This window comes from Furipterus horrens, unplaced genomic scaffold (genome assembly GCF_987537825.1).
Source record: "Furipterus horrens unplaced genomic scaffold, mFurHor1.1.pri manual_scaffold_17, whole genome shotgun sequence".
In the NCBI taxonomy this organism is placed as follows: Eukaryota; Metazoa; Chordata; class Mammalia; order Chiroptera; family Furipteridae; genus Furipterus; species Furipterus horrens.
The window spans coordinates 4,752,283-4,765,738 of NW_028327187.1; the positions used below are offsets into that span (position 1 = coordinate 4,752,283).

Below are 13,456 nucleotides of genomic sequence, written 5' to 3' on the forward strand. Positions count from 1 at the left end.
AGAAGAATATGAGTGTCGCTGATAAGTTATCAGAGACATTAAGTAATAATGCTAAAGGAGAGAGGAATTTGAAGTTCATTCTGTAAAATGACTGCATTTGGTAGTACCACTGTGCTATCTGACACATATTAAAGAGACGGTGAGTTCATGCTTAGAGAAAAACACAATTTGATTTGGGGTTCATTTACTAGAATTCATCAATTTTTAAATGAGGAGAAAATAAATGTTGAATTTTAATCAGTCATTTACAAAACAAAACAAAACCAGAAAAATTCAAAACCTAAGAAATCATCCCACCCCTTTTAGGGGAGTGATTATTTTGTTTGGAGGGAAGACTGCCAAACTCACATCTTCTGACGTTTCTTACCCTTCCACACACAAATATCCTCCATCATTATCTTTTGGCTTATATAAGTGTAACCCAAAATTTGAAATACTATCTCATTCAGTTACTGAATAGGTTTTCAAACATTTTTCCGAAGTTCTTTTGTAGAATTGAAGTGCAGTGAATTGGCAATTAGAGAGAAATGGTGATATGGACAAGCCAGAGATAATTCAAGAGAAAAATTGCCATATAATGAAATTCCTAAAGCATTTTATTTATTTCCTCTTCTGACCTCAACCCCAACCTCCCCTTTTTAATTAGCTAACGTGCAGCATCTGTTGTAAAGCTGTTGGTGTCAACCGCTTGAACAAATGATACATTCTCCCATCCCCCTATTGAGTTAAAAATAAATTCCACCTCACCTTTTGTAAGTGTCCTCTTTGAGTTATGGTAGAGACCGTTTCAAGCTCTCCTAAATATAAACTACTTCAGTTCAAGATCCTAAAAGGAGATATTGACCCATTCATTTTAATCTAAGTCGAAAATTTCAAATTGCATCGCTTTTGTTTGTTTGTACAATGGCAGTGAAGAAAATAACAATTGTGCTTGAACAATTGTGAAGAAAATAACAATTGTGCAATGAAGAAAGTCTTTCTGGAAAACTCTGGGAGCAGAAAACAAAAGAGAAATAGATTGTTCCTCTCGGTTCTCATGGGTTACACTAAATTGGTTCTTCTTAGTGACTGTGTTCACATGACATTTGTTCACGAAGAAAGTCAGCACAAGAATGCTTAAATTTTCCAACAAGAGTAGTTGAGTAATTAGTAGAAAGAAAAACGTTACAGATGTATTATAATAAATTAATGTTAGACTAGATTGGAATTCTAAGGGTTTGTGGTGAATAATTTAAAAACCTGAACTAATTAAACTATTAAAAGGTTTATTTCCTAAAATTACTGTCAGAGAGTTTTTTTAAATAGTTTTGTTTTGATTGTATTTTGGGTTTTCCTTTTGACTGTTCTGTCTCTTTGGAATGAAGGCAGTGCAATTCCAATTTTCAGGTTCATGTGGATTATCTGGCATATTCTTCAAAACCAGTCTCTACAAACAGAATATAACATTTCTCTTGAGTTGTATTTATACTACTGAGCTATCCCAAGCCAGTGAACTAAAAGCTAAGTAATGTGACCTGTGCAGGTTTTAATTAATGAGTTAGGCTTCCAGATAGTTTAAAGCTTTGAATAAAAGTGGTTTTTCTCCTGCCACCCAGAATCTAGAGTTCTGAGGCTCAAGTCTCAGCCGAAGCATTTAATTATTCATACTTGCCTATAGTCTCAAAAACCAGCCTAAGTGTAAGAGAAGTGCTTGGTTATGTACCAGTACTATTTGAAAGGCACAGGTTAAATCTTTGTCCCACGAATCTGACTCATAGTGATTATGTTTTGAGCATCTTATTGTGAATAAGTTTATCTGATAATTACTTCAAGAGAAGAAAGAGAACGCAAGGTTTCTTGACAGGTAGGCTGCAAGTTGAGATGTTTACCAAAAAAAAAAAAAAAAAAATTGAGCTGAAATAAGTTGGCCAACTAACAATTTAGCAAAAATTGACTTGTTTGGAAAAATCACCCAGATTCTTTGCACTGGAGTATAGAGTAATTTATTTGGAAGGCCATAGTGTTGCAGCCTCTGTATACAATTAAAATTTTTGGTTTATTTTTTTTTATTTTTGAAAACATTTTAATTCAATTCAATATTTTGTATAGTTCCAGAAAAGGAGAACAGAGTCAAAGTATTAGAGCAGGGATAATTAACTTAAAATAAAGGAAAGCTAAATTTACTAAAATTTTCACATTTTTAACTTTTCTTTTTCAAAACTCTTTAGATCTCTTTAGCTTTTTTTTTTTCCTTTCTTTTTTCACTGTGTGGTTGCCTCCCACTTACGCCCTCAATTGGGGACCTGACGTGCAACCTAGTCATGTGCCCTGACTGGGAATCGAACCAGCGACAGCTCGCAGGCCGATGCTCAATCCACTGAGCCACAGCAGCCAGGGCTCTTTAGCTCTTTTAAGTCTCTGTTTATTATTACAAAAGCAGAGGAAGCTCTTAGAGGAAAATACAAATATGCAAAGGAAAGACATAACATCCGTAATCCCACCCATACAGAGAAAGTTATTTCTATCACTTTGGAATAAAATCTTCTAAAGCCACATATGGCTATGTTTATATTATTATTTTTCTAATAGTTTACTGTATTTCAGTACTGTTGAACATCTAAGTTGTTGCAAAGATGCTTATGCATATATAATAGCATTTCTAATTTCTAATCTCCTTTATGCTATATTAAAGTTACCAGAACTCAAAGCTAGTGACAATGCTTATTCGAGGCCAAATTACCATTCTGACTAAACGGAAAAGTCATCCAGCTTACTTTCCGTCAGACTGCATTTGGTCAGTGTAGAAGCACTGCATGGGCAACAGCAGACCCTCCATATCACCCTGCCCGGGCTCTGTAGCTTCAGCTTCACTGGAGAGGACACTCCAGCGTCATCGCAAGATGTCGATTCAACACGGGAGGAGACAGATACCGTGTCACTCCCGAGTCGGACTGCACAGCCATTCTCGGCGGTGCAGATAGACTCTGAAGAAGCTACACCATCGTCTCTCGAGACGGACGGCTGCCAACAACAGAAGCACTGCTTCAGCAATATCGACATATTGCCAGGATGCTGACTTCTCAGTTTTTGTTTTCGTTTTTTTTTAATTACAGATTCTGTGTGGGTCCCCAAACAAAAACAACAACAACAACAACAAAAAGGAAATATTCTAATGTATCAACTACTGAAACCTTCTAATCTAACAAAATTGCAAAAAAAAAAAAGTATTATTGAATATGGCTAAAGTTCAAAGGGAATAAAATACAATGGCCTCCTATGACCTGTATTCGGCTCATCTGTCCTCTACGTATCTAGGCACAATCTCAAGCTAAATTATTATGCAAGGCTTATAACAGTATACATTGGCTATATTAGGATACTAATTTCTTCCTTTTCTTTCCTCATACCAGAGGTAGTGATTATCTGGACATTGTACTATGCAAAAATAATAATAATATTGGAAACAGGATTGTTTCATCTCTTGAATTTTCACACAAAACTGTACATACAAATCTATAGAAACCCTGGCTGTCTTTTCTAATATACACTCTGGCTAGATCTCAACATTTTATAGAAACCACTCAATTATCCATGGCATTTTTTCTTTTCTGTTAGCTATTTTTCATAGCACATGGGCACAAAGTAGACTTTTTCCCGATTTTATTTAAAAATATGTTCAGATTAGAAAAGAACATTTCACAACCCTAGTGAGATTTTCCAGTGGGCCCAGAGTTAACCAGAAATTGTTTTCTATGAACTTAAAGAACATTTAGCTGGTAGTTTCAGTCTAACTGGTCCAGCTAAACACATTTCAATGAATAATAAAGTATACCCTGGTCAGGGTTATTATTCATCCTTAAAACCCTAGGCAATTTCCCTAATGTACCCCTCAGTACTGCTGGAATAAGTTGCATAGTCTGGGAATAAATTTCTACAATGATTCTGTCCATTCGTGAAGGAGGAGAGAAGTAGAGACATAAATGTCAAGAAAATATAATAAACTCTAAACCAAATTCCTATGCAGACAATAAAATATAAGATTAAAGAGACAGATCAGTTTAACTGTCAATGAAGCTGTGAAGCTTTTCGAACAAAAAGTATGCTATACATTTGTCCTTTGCTTCAGTACCAATAAAACATATGTGTATGTATCTTAATGTAAAACATTGGACTGAGAAGATGGTTTAGCTGCAGCCACCAGTAAAGTCACATAGCAGATGTGGTTTGGGGGCACCAGATGTCACTCAGCCTCCGCCAGGCTTTGAGGAAAAGACACAGATGGTATGGATTTTCTTGATGAAGTTAACATTCCCCAAGACACAGTCATTACTTCCATAGCACGGACGCAGACATTAAGAAGGCGCATGTGTGGGTGTTAGGATAGAAAGCTGGAACACCAATGCTGAAGGCAATGGTGACTTTTACTCCTTCTTTGTACAATGGGGTGAGGCAGTGAAATGTACATGTGCAGACAGAGAAGAATGAGAGAAAACCCTCAGCTCTCATCCCAGCAATTTAAAAAATATTAAGTATTGTTTCTTAGTCATAGATCCTACTAAGAATTCTAAGGAATTCTTAAGAACATCCATATCGTCGTCGGCAGCCGTCCGTCTCGAGAGACGATGGTGTAGCTTCTTAAGAGTATCTGCACCGCCGAGAATGGCTGTGCAGTCCGACTCGGGAGTGATATGGTATCTGTCTCCTCCCGTGTTGAATCGACATCTTGTGATGACGCTGAAGCTACAGAGCCTGGGCAGGGTAATATGGAGGGTCTGCTGTTGCCCATGCAGCAGACCCCCCCTCTCTTCGCAGCTGAAGGGTCCAAGGGAAAGACGGAGTCGATACAGCTTGGGTTCAGGTGCGCCGCAGGAGTTGCCGGTGTTGACTACAACGTCAAACCGCCTTAGGGACTCCGGCTCCGGATTTTCTGTCGGGGTTTACTCCCTTAGCCTTTCCCCTGAAGAGGTATGCCGCAAGGCAGCGGAGGTTTTTTGGAGTCAGAGTTTTCCTTCTCTGATGTACCCTGACTGGAAGATCGAACCAGCGACACTTAGCTCGCAGGCCGACGCTCAATCCACTGAGCTAAACCAGCCAGGGCAAAAACATCCATATATTTATTATCTTATACTATATTGTAATGGCACTAGTATTGATAGTAGTAGCAGCAGGAATATTGTTATTATGAGTAGGAAAAGCTAACATTTATGGAGAATTTATGATATGCCAGGTTCTACGCTAGGCTTTTGGGCTAGACTACGCAGTTGCTGGCATACAGTTGAGGAGTCTAAAGGCTGCAAGATTACAAACTCAGAGGCCAGAAGTAACCACATATGATGGTCTGAAATTAAACTTTCTAACTAGAAGGGTGGCAGGCAGTTGGACAGACATGAGCAGAGCAATGACGATGGACCAGGTACAGAAGAAAGAGATGGGTGCCCAACAACGGGCAGAACTGGAAAAACAAGGACCTCACCCACAAGGGTGACCTTTCCTCCCCTAGCATACCGCTGGTCATGCACTTCAGACCACCCCTGACCTTTCCTCCCTGGCATGTTGCTAGTCATGCACATTAGAGCCCCTTAGAATGGGAACAAATAAGGGGGCCAGACAATAGTCCTTAAGCATTAAGCCCCCAGGACTAAAAAGTCTGACCCCCATATCAAATACATCTAGGCCTCAGTTGTGTTTCAGCTCCAGGCCCAGAAAAGCAGCAAAACCAGGCAGGTGACACCAGGACGAGATGTAATGATTAAGGACCCCCTGCCTTGGCACCATCCAATCATTGAAGAACATGACCCTGAAAGGTTACACCTGGAAAAGCTGATGAATGTTCTATTGAGATACACCCTAAAACTGCCCCTAAACTTCCAGTCTTTAAAACCTTCAAGACAAGAGTTGAGAACATGCCTGTACATTTCCCTTCCTCCTAAACTCTAAGGGCCCCATAACACTTGCAACCAGGAGAGCAATGAGCAGTGGCCGCTCATGCCATGCTAATTCCTTGAACTTGTCCCCAAGGCTCCCTTTGCTCCAACTCTTCAATAAGCTGTCAGCAGCCCCACCTTGGCTCATTTCTTTCCCACAACATTTCTAGAGAGCCAAGTCAGCCCCATCTAGTTTTTCCCCTGTTGTTTCTTCTGTCCTAAGCTCTCTTTGTGTCACTGTCCCCAGCTTTAATAAACATACTCTCAAAATCGCCCGGACTCATGTTGTGAAATCTTCCATGCATGAATTCCAGAACCCACACTGTACAGGCCGGCCTGAGGCAGACCCATTCCAGACCTTGTTTCTGTCTGGTAACACGGGGACAAACATTTTTAAATGATTTTAATTCTCTATTGTCATTTTATCCTCAACAACTTTAACTAGACAGGCTTCATCAACTAGTCAACAACCAGCCTTTCAAATGTCTAATCAATCATCTGCTCTCAATCTGTTACAGGTTCTTAGTTTTCAGTTGTCGTTTTGTGTGCAAATTTTGAAAGTGAAAGCTGAATTCCTGTTATAAATGTGGGTGTCTCATGAATAATAAGTTTTATGTGGCTACTGGAATTGTTTTATTATTTAAATCAGTTCCCAAACAATATTAAAAATACCTAAAAATAAGGTGGGCATCAAAAGCCTTAAGTGATTTGGTAAGTGCTAATTAATCTCAAGAGCATTCACTTCCTTATTATTTTTACTATGTTTAATAATTTCTTCTAATAAATAGCATTTGGTAACCTATAATTATCATAAATTTCCTGTTTTCCCACCTGTTACATGCAGGTTTTATTTTTCATTTTATATTTTGTAAAAATAAAAAAGAAAATTAAAGCAGTTTAGTAGGCATATGTCCATTCTCTTGGACATCTTTTGCAGTTGTTTGAGAAATGGAATAATGAAATCCTCAGGGAGTAAGATTCATATTGAGCATCTGCTGAAATTTCTGAAATACTGCATACTGTCTGGTGTCTGTCAGCACAAGATAGTTGGGTTTTTTTTTTTTTTTTCATCTTTTAAAATTTTAGAGGAGGTAACTAATTAAAATATTACCCACAATATACTATCACCACCATGAACACGCTATGATGTGCACATAAGAAATGTCCAAACCTGTAGAGAATTTCTGTAAGAGTGTATCTGAGCCAAACAGATGACATATGCCAGGAAGCAAAATCTCAAATGCTCTGGAGAATAACAGTTTTGCAGTTTCTTTTATGCATTTGGAATTAAGGACAGGATGGATGTAAGGAAGATTATGTGAAGGTGGGGGAAGCAAGGTGGGGATTGGATAACAGGGTAGTTCAGATTATTTGTTCTCTTGAGGATGGTGATGTCTTAGAAGGAGGGGTCTCAAAAGAATTATTTTCAAGGGTGTGTTAAACTAGATGCACAGAAACAATAAACAGAGCTTGCTTAAGACAAATATAAACATTTTACTCAAAAGTTATATGCCTGAGGCATGACTACCTACCATGACCTGCCCAGTTAGGAATTTATGATCAGATTACCCTATGAGGTTTCTTTTCATACAACCCTTTTTATTTTATCCATAATGAACACAGACTCACATCTGTTTTAAGACCCCTCTGAATGCCACTGTTTAATGTTTACTAAGCTGTATGGTGCATTGCGTGACACTCCTCGATGCATGGTTCTCATTCTCATTCATAATCTACGTGACATGAGATTGCTCTAACAGTACAAATACCAGTTGAAAAATACAGTGTGCATGTACACTGATTATTTTCAAAGATTAATTGTAACTTTCCTTTCTAGTCTGTTTTTGAAATATAGACACACAATCATATATCTCACAAAAGAAAATTGCCAGGTAAAATATGCATAAACACACACTTAGATCACTTTCATTTCTTTTGTAGATCTGACACAAGAAAAGGATTAAGAGATATGGAGATGAAATATCAATTATGCAAAACTAGAAATATGATTTGGTCATTTCTTTTAGCCAGGGACAGAAGACTTAATGAAGGGGAAAGGGTCAGGTTTAGGAAAGTTATTCAAGTAAAATTTAGGGATAAAGCAGAATTAAAATGTATTTTGATTTATTAACTAATAAATATAGCACATTTCTAATACAATAGTTAGAATTATCAATATTTAGTGCTTACATTTCATATATTATTCCATTTAATCCTCACAATATCATAATACCCAAAGTGTAAATAAGTTAACTAACGTGTCCATGATTATGTAACTAGCAGAGTACAAATTTGAACCCAACTCTGCCTAACTCGGGAACTCACAGCCTTTCTATTACCCAATGCCACTTCATGCTAAAGTAGACAAAAATTACCCTTTGGATATATACTTATTTTTTATATTTTAAAAAGTTCTTAATGTTTTTTTCATACCAAAAAAAAAAAAAAAGTTACTATAAGCATCTCAAGATTGTACTTCCTAAGTAGAAGTCAAAGATCTAAAACACAGCAAAATCTATGGTAAAATAAGACTAAAAATGTTTCGGGCCTATTTTACTTCACACGTTCTTCATACCTTACACAACAAACTGTATATAGTACAATAGGGAATCAAATCATATCATATCAAGTCTTCACCAGTAATAATCAGATAAGGTCCCTGTAGCTCTTCGTGTGAAGCAAATAAAGCCTGCTTACCTAAGGTAAATTTGTCTTGATGCCTGGCACTCCCCGTATGCTAATCTGGCAATAATTTCCACTTACTTTATAAGATTTCATTGGCCTCCCTCTTTTATATCTTTCCTCTCCACTGTCAGATGTCGTCCAACACTTGCCATATACAATCACGAAATTCTGAATTTCAGGCGCCATTTTTCTCTTTTATTCCTTTCTATTTTCACTATGCAATTCCACGGTGTTATTCCCGCAAAACTAAAAAGAGATAAAAAGGTAGATAAATGCCATTTTTCTATAAAGTAAAGGCACTTAGGAACCAAATTCTAACAATAAACCATTTTTAAAGAGAACATAACAAGGATTTTAAGGAAAGTGAGACTAACTTTCTTCTTAGGACATTTATTACATTATCAATTTAAACCACTTACTTTCACCATTACGACGCTGTGGAAGTGTCAACAAAATTTAAGTAAAAGTTAACTTAAAAGGGGTCGTATCTCTATATAAAAATTTTGTATGTAGATACTAGGCATTTAATAAACTTATAAATAACAATATTTTACCCATTCCTCAAACATTTTACCAGTATAATTTTTATTTAGGGGACACACAAAGTAAAGTAACATTAATAATAAACAAATGGATTAATAAAACAGATATTCAATAAATACATATTGAGCATAGAAAAGGAAAAGGTTCTTCAGTTTCTCTGACTTAATCAGCAAACCAGAGAGAAAAATGAGCTTTCCTAAAATATCTTACTGAGACACAAACCATGGGAATAATCACATACATGACCTACACAGTTTCAACACTAAATATCAATAACAGTGATTGTTAACTCTACATCTTGATTTAAAAGATCACCTCAATGGGTTTCAAAGCAATATAATTACTTCCAGACCCTAATTAAAATTTCCTGAAGCCAGGGTCATGGCAGCTCAACCTTATCACATATATATATATATATATATAGATAGATAGATAGATAGATAGATAGATAGATATAGATATATATATAGATATAGATATAGATATATTCCTTCCATTTGATGTAAAACTGTTCATCATTGGACTGTAATCTTGCTGCAGTGGTTGATGCTGGAAGGGAAAGCTGAACCTGCAATCTGGAAGGAGATTTGAAACTTCTCTCATGGAAAAGGACAATGATCTCCCAGTGCGACATGACAATATTCCTTTTACTTGATTTATGTGCTTGCAAAGCTAGGGACTCTTAGCTGCCAGATACTGAGTTAGAGTATGGTCCTCCCCAGTGTGAGGGGAAAAAAAGGATTGAAAATGAGTTATAGCTATTTCTGAATGAGTAAAGGTATATAGCAAGTTTGTGAAAGTTGCAGGTGTGTAGAAAGTTGTAAAGGCTGTATGGAAGATTGTTTTAAACCTGAAAGAAAGGAAACCTCAGCTCTTGGGTGTGGTTCTATTTTGCTTGCGACGTTCTTTGCTTACTTTCTGATCTTACGGGGACTTGGTTTTACCTCTGTTGTTTTCTGTAAATCAAGAATCGTGTCTCTACTGTTTGACCATTGGGACCTAGTAGAGGTCATTTGTGAGACCAGTTGGAGAGAATGCCTCTGCCATTTGGGACCCAGGAAGGGCCATCTGGTGTCAGCTAGAGCCCAGCTGGGGGCCAGGGAGCATGTCTCTGCCATGAGACTGATTGGTGAGAGGTCATGCCTCTGCCAAGAGACCACTGGATGCACTGGTAGGCAAAACAGTAGCACTACTATTGGGGCTTTGTGCCGTTGAATGCTGGTGGGTGCACCAGCTGGGGTGAGAGGTCATGAATCTGCCAGGAGACAAGTGGATACACTGAGTAGGTGAGAGAAAGCCTCGGCCATTGGGGCTTTGGGCTATTTGGAACATTGTAGCAGCACAGGAGTTCAACTCCGGGCAGGTTTACCCTGGATTCGGCGAGACTGAAAAACGACAGTGGAGCGTTGGAGAGGGAATGCGTACCAGTTTGATCTCGTCCCTGCGGGCGAGGACGGGAACAACAGGATCTGCCTTTCAATTCTCATGGCAGCGAGTGAGAGCAGGGCCAAGGGATCATCCGCCTTCACTCTCGTCCTGTGGTGATGGGCAAGGATGTAGGGAGCCACGGGAGCCAGAACCACGTGCGCCGGGATATTTACATGAAGTTAACAAAGGTGGCACCCGGCCGGTCTGAGCTGTGTGATGCTTCTGCAGAAAGAATTCTCTTAGCTAAGCAAAGGAAAATACACGCGTGTGGAGGCGAGGATCCTGGCTACGGTCATCCTGACACCACAGACATGAGAAAGGTCATCTGTGTGACTGGTTAGTATAACCAGCGGGTATGAGACAAGATTCTAAGACTGGTTCTGGTCCCTCACTTCTTTTGGAACTCTTTCTTTGCTTTGGACTTTGCTTTACTTCAGTTTGGGAAGGAAACTGAGGTTTCTCACGGAGGATTAAAACTGCCCATCAAGTGGGAAGTAAACAATGAAAGGTATCAGGCATGGAAATGCAATCTTGGTGAATATTGAAAGGACACAGGTTTCTTTTATGCCTTGTATGTTTTCCCTATCTGATCCCTTCAGAATTTGGCATTCTTAATGAGTGAGTGATAGCATGAAGTTTCCCTGCCTAAAACCAATAAGACCAGTGACAACTGATGGGTTTGTTGACCAAGATTTGACTGGAATGCCATGCCTGAAGGGAGCATGCCTGGATTCTGGTTGTTACCAGAAGGCGTTGAAGAATGGAGATTGACTTTTATTTACTTATTTTTTACAGGCACCAGGACCAACGATCACGAGCTGCCCAGGTACCAAAAAAGGACGCTTCTGAAATCTCTTGATGCTGATTCCGCACTTAGATCAATCAAACTGCCCTACGCGCGTCACTCATGGCTTATAACTATAATCCTCAAGCAAAGCCCAAAATAAAAATCTTTCTAAGATTTTCAAAGATTCACATTCTTTTCATGGAAAAGCATCTATGTTATCCTACTTAATGAGTAAAACTGAAAAACACAGAAAACGTTGTTACTGTGTTACAGGAGCTCATGATTCCAGGGGATGAAATGGATCAAATGAGCTCAATTGTGCATAAGATTAAAAAAAAAAAAAAAAAAAGTAATTGCCTTACGACTACTATCTGGAATATTTAATGAGCAGCGAGTTACACATCACCCTCATCATCAAAATTAGTTGATATGAATCAGAGGCTATGCAATGTTGAATGAAGAGTACAAGAAATTATGAAAGGCAAAAGGAGGAAGCAAGCAGAAAATGCCTGCAGCCTCTAGGTCTACAGTGCTGATAGAGCCATGAGGCCAGACTACTCTTCTTTCTTTTCTACGTTCTCCTCTTTCTGCCTTTTTTAAGTTCTCAGACCTTGACCTCTCCACAGGGTGCTCTCTCCAAGGCCCATGCATGACAGCAGAGAAGTGCTTTTAGCTGTTATCACATATTTGAGTGTTTCTTATCCTCCTTGTAGTCAACCTATTATTTAATGGATATGTTTTGCCTCATTTAAGTACATTAGAAAATCTATGAAAGCAAGGGCTCTACTTTTAAATTATCGTTTATTTCCCATAACAATGAGAACAGCACTAAGCATGTAGCAGAAGCTCATAAATACTTGTTTGAATCAATGTGTATCTCATTAAGGAACATTGAAAAAAAGATTAGCTGTAATCCATTCTAACCCTAGAGACTCTCGCCCAATGTAACTATAGACTCCAGCCCCAATAAGTTTCTGATGGCTAAAATCAGAAATGAACTGGCTGCTGTGGCTCAGTGGATTGAGCATCGGCCTGTGAACCAAGTGTCGCTGGTTCGATTCCCAGTCAGAGCACATGACTAGGTTGCACGTCAGATCCCCAGTTGGGGGCACATGAGAGGCAACCACACAGTGATCTTTCTCTCCCTCTCTTTCTCCTTTCCCCTCTCTCTAAAAATAAATAAACAAGTAAATAAAAAGATTATGTGAATAATCAACTTTACAATAAAAATGTCAATAAAAAAAAAAGAAATGAAGCTAGTGAGTATGTATTTGAGATGCTAATTGAATCAACTATACCTAAGGATCTCTCTATATATTAGCAACCAACCAATACCAAGTATTGTTTTTTCCACAGGCTTCTATAACAAAAAGTCAGGGGAAATGTCTTCATGATGGTTTCCTCATAATGTTAAAATTTATAAGACTGAAATGAGATCTTCCTTTGCACAAAAGACATGCAAAAAATGATTTTTTTTTATCATGAAACAAAATAATGTGTATGGCCCGTGCAAAGAATGTTTCTCTTCAGTCTTATTCCAGTCTATAAAAATAAAGATGGTGACCTTCTTCAACAATTGGACCACAATTCCTACCACAGTCTCTCATTTGCCTTTTAAGTGTAATAGCATACTGGTGTTTGCTAGGGTTTGATGTTTAGGCACCAGTTACACAATTGCCAGACGTCATCCAGTATTTATTGCTTTCCATCTTAGAGCTGTCATTCCAAGAGTGCAAAAACAGCCAAGCTTTTTAATAAAATAATGTGGCTTTTAATTTCAAAAAATGATAACAAAATAGGTTTAAGCAAGAAAGAATGACTGTATGTGAATATACTTAACACTATTGAAATGTACACCTAAAAAGGGTAAGGTAGTAAATTTTATGTTACGTGTTTTTAACCACAATGTATATTTCTAAATGGATGAGCTTCATGAAGAATTGTTTTCTTGAGGGACTTTCTGACAGTAGACAAGATTCTGATCTGTTGAGGTGACTTCATTGTGCTCCTGTGAGAAAGATAAACTATGTAATCATTTATCCACGCATCTTTATATCTTTCTGGCATCAATTTTCTCATCTGAAAAAGGAGGGGATTGGATTAAATTATC

The 13,456-nt window shown here is 38.0% G+C and overlaps 1 pseudogene; it reads right to left on the reverse strand.

Moving 5' to 3' along the window:
• Window positions 1–11,350: 11,350 nt before the first annotated feature.
• Window positions 11,351–11,517, reverse strand: LOC149990369 (U11 spliceosomal RNA; annotated as a pseudogene).
• Between the last annotated feature and the right edge of the window lie 1,939 nt (window positions 11,518–13,456).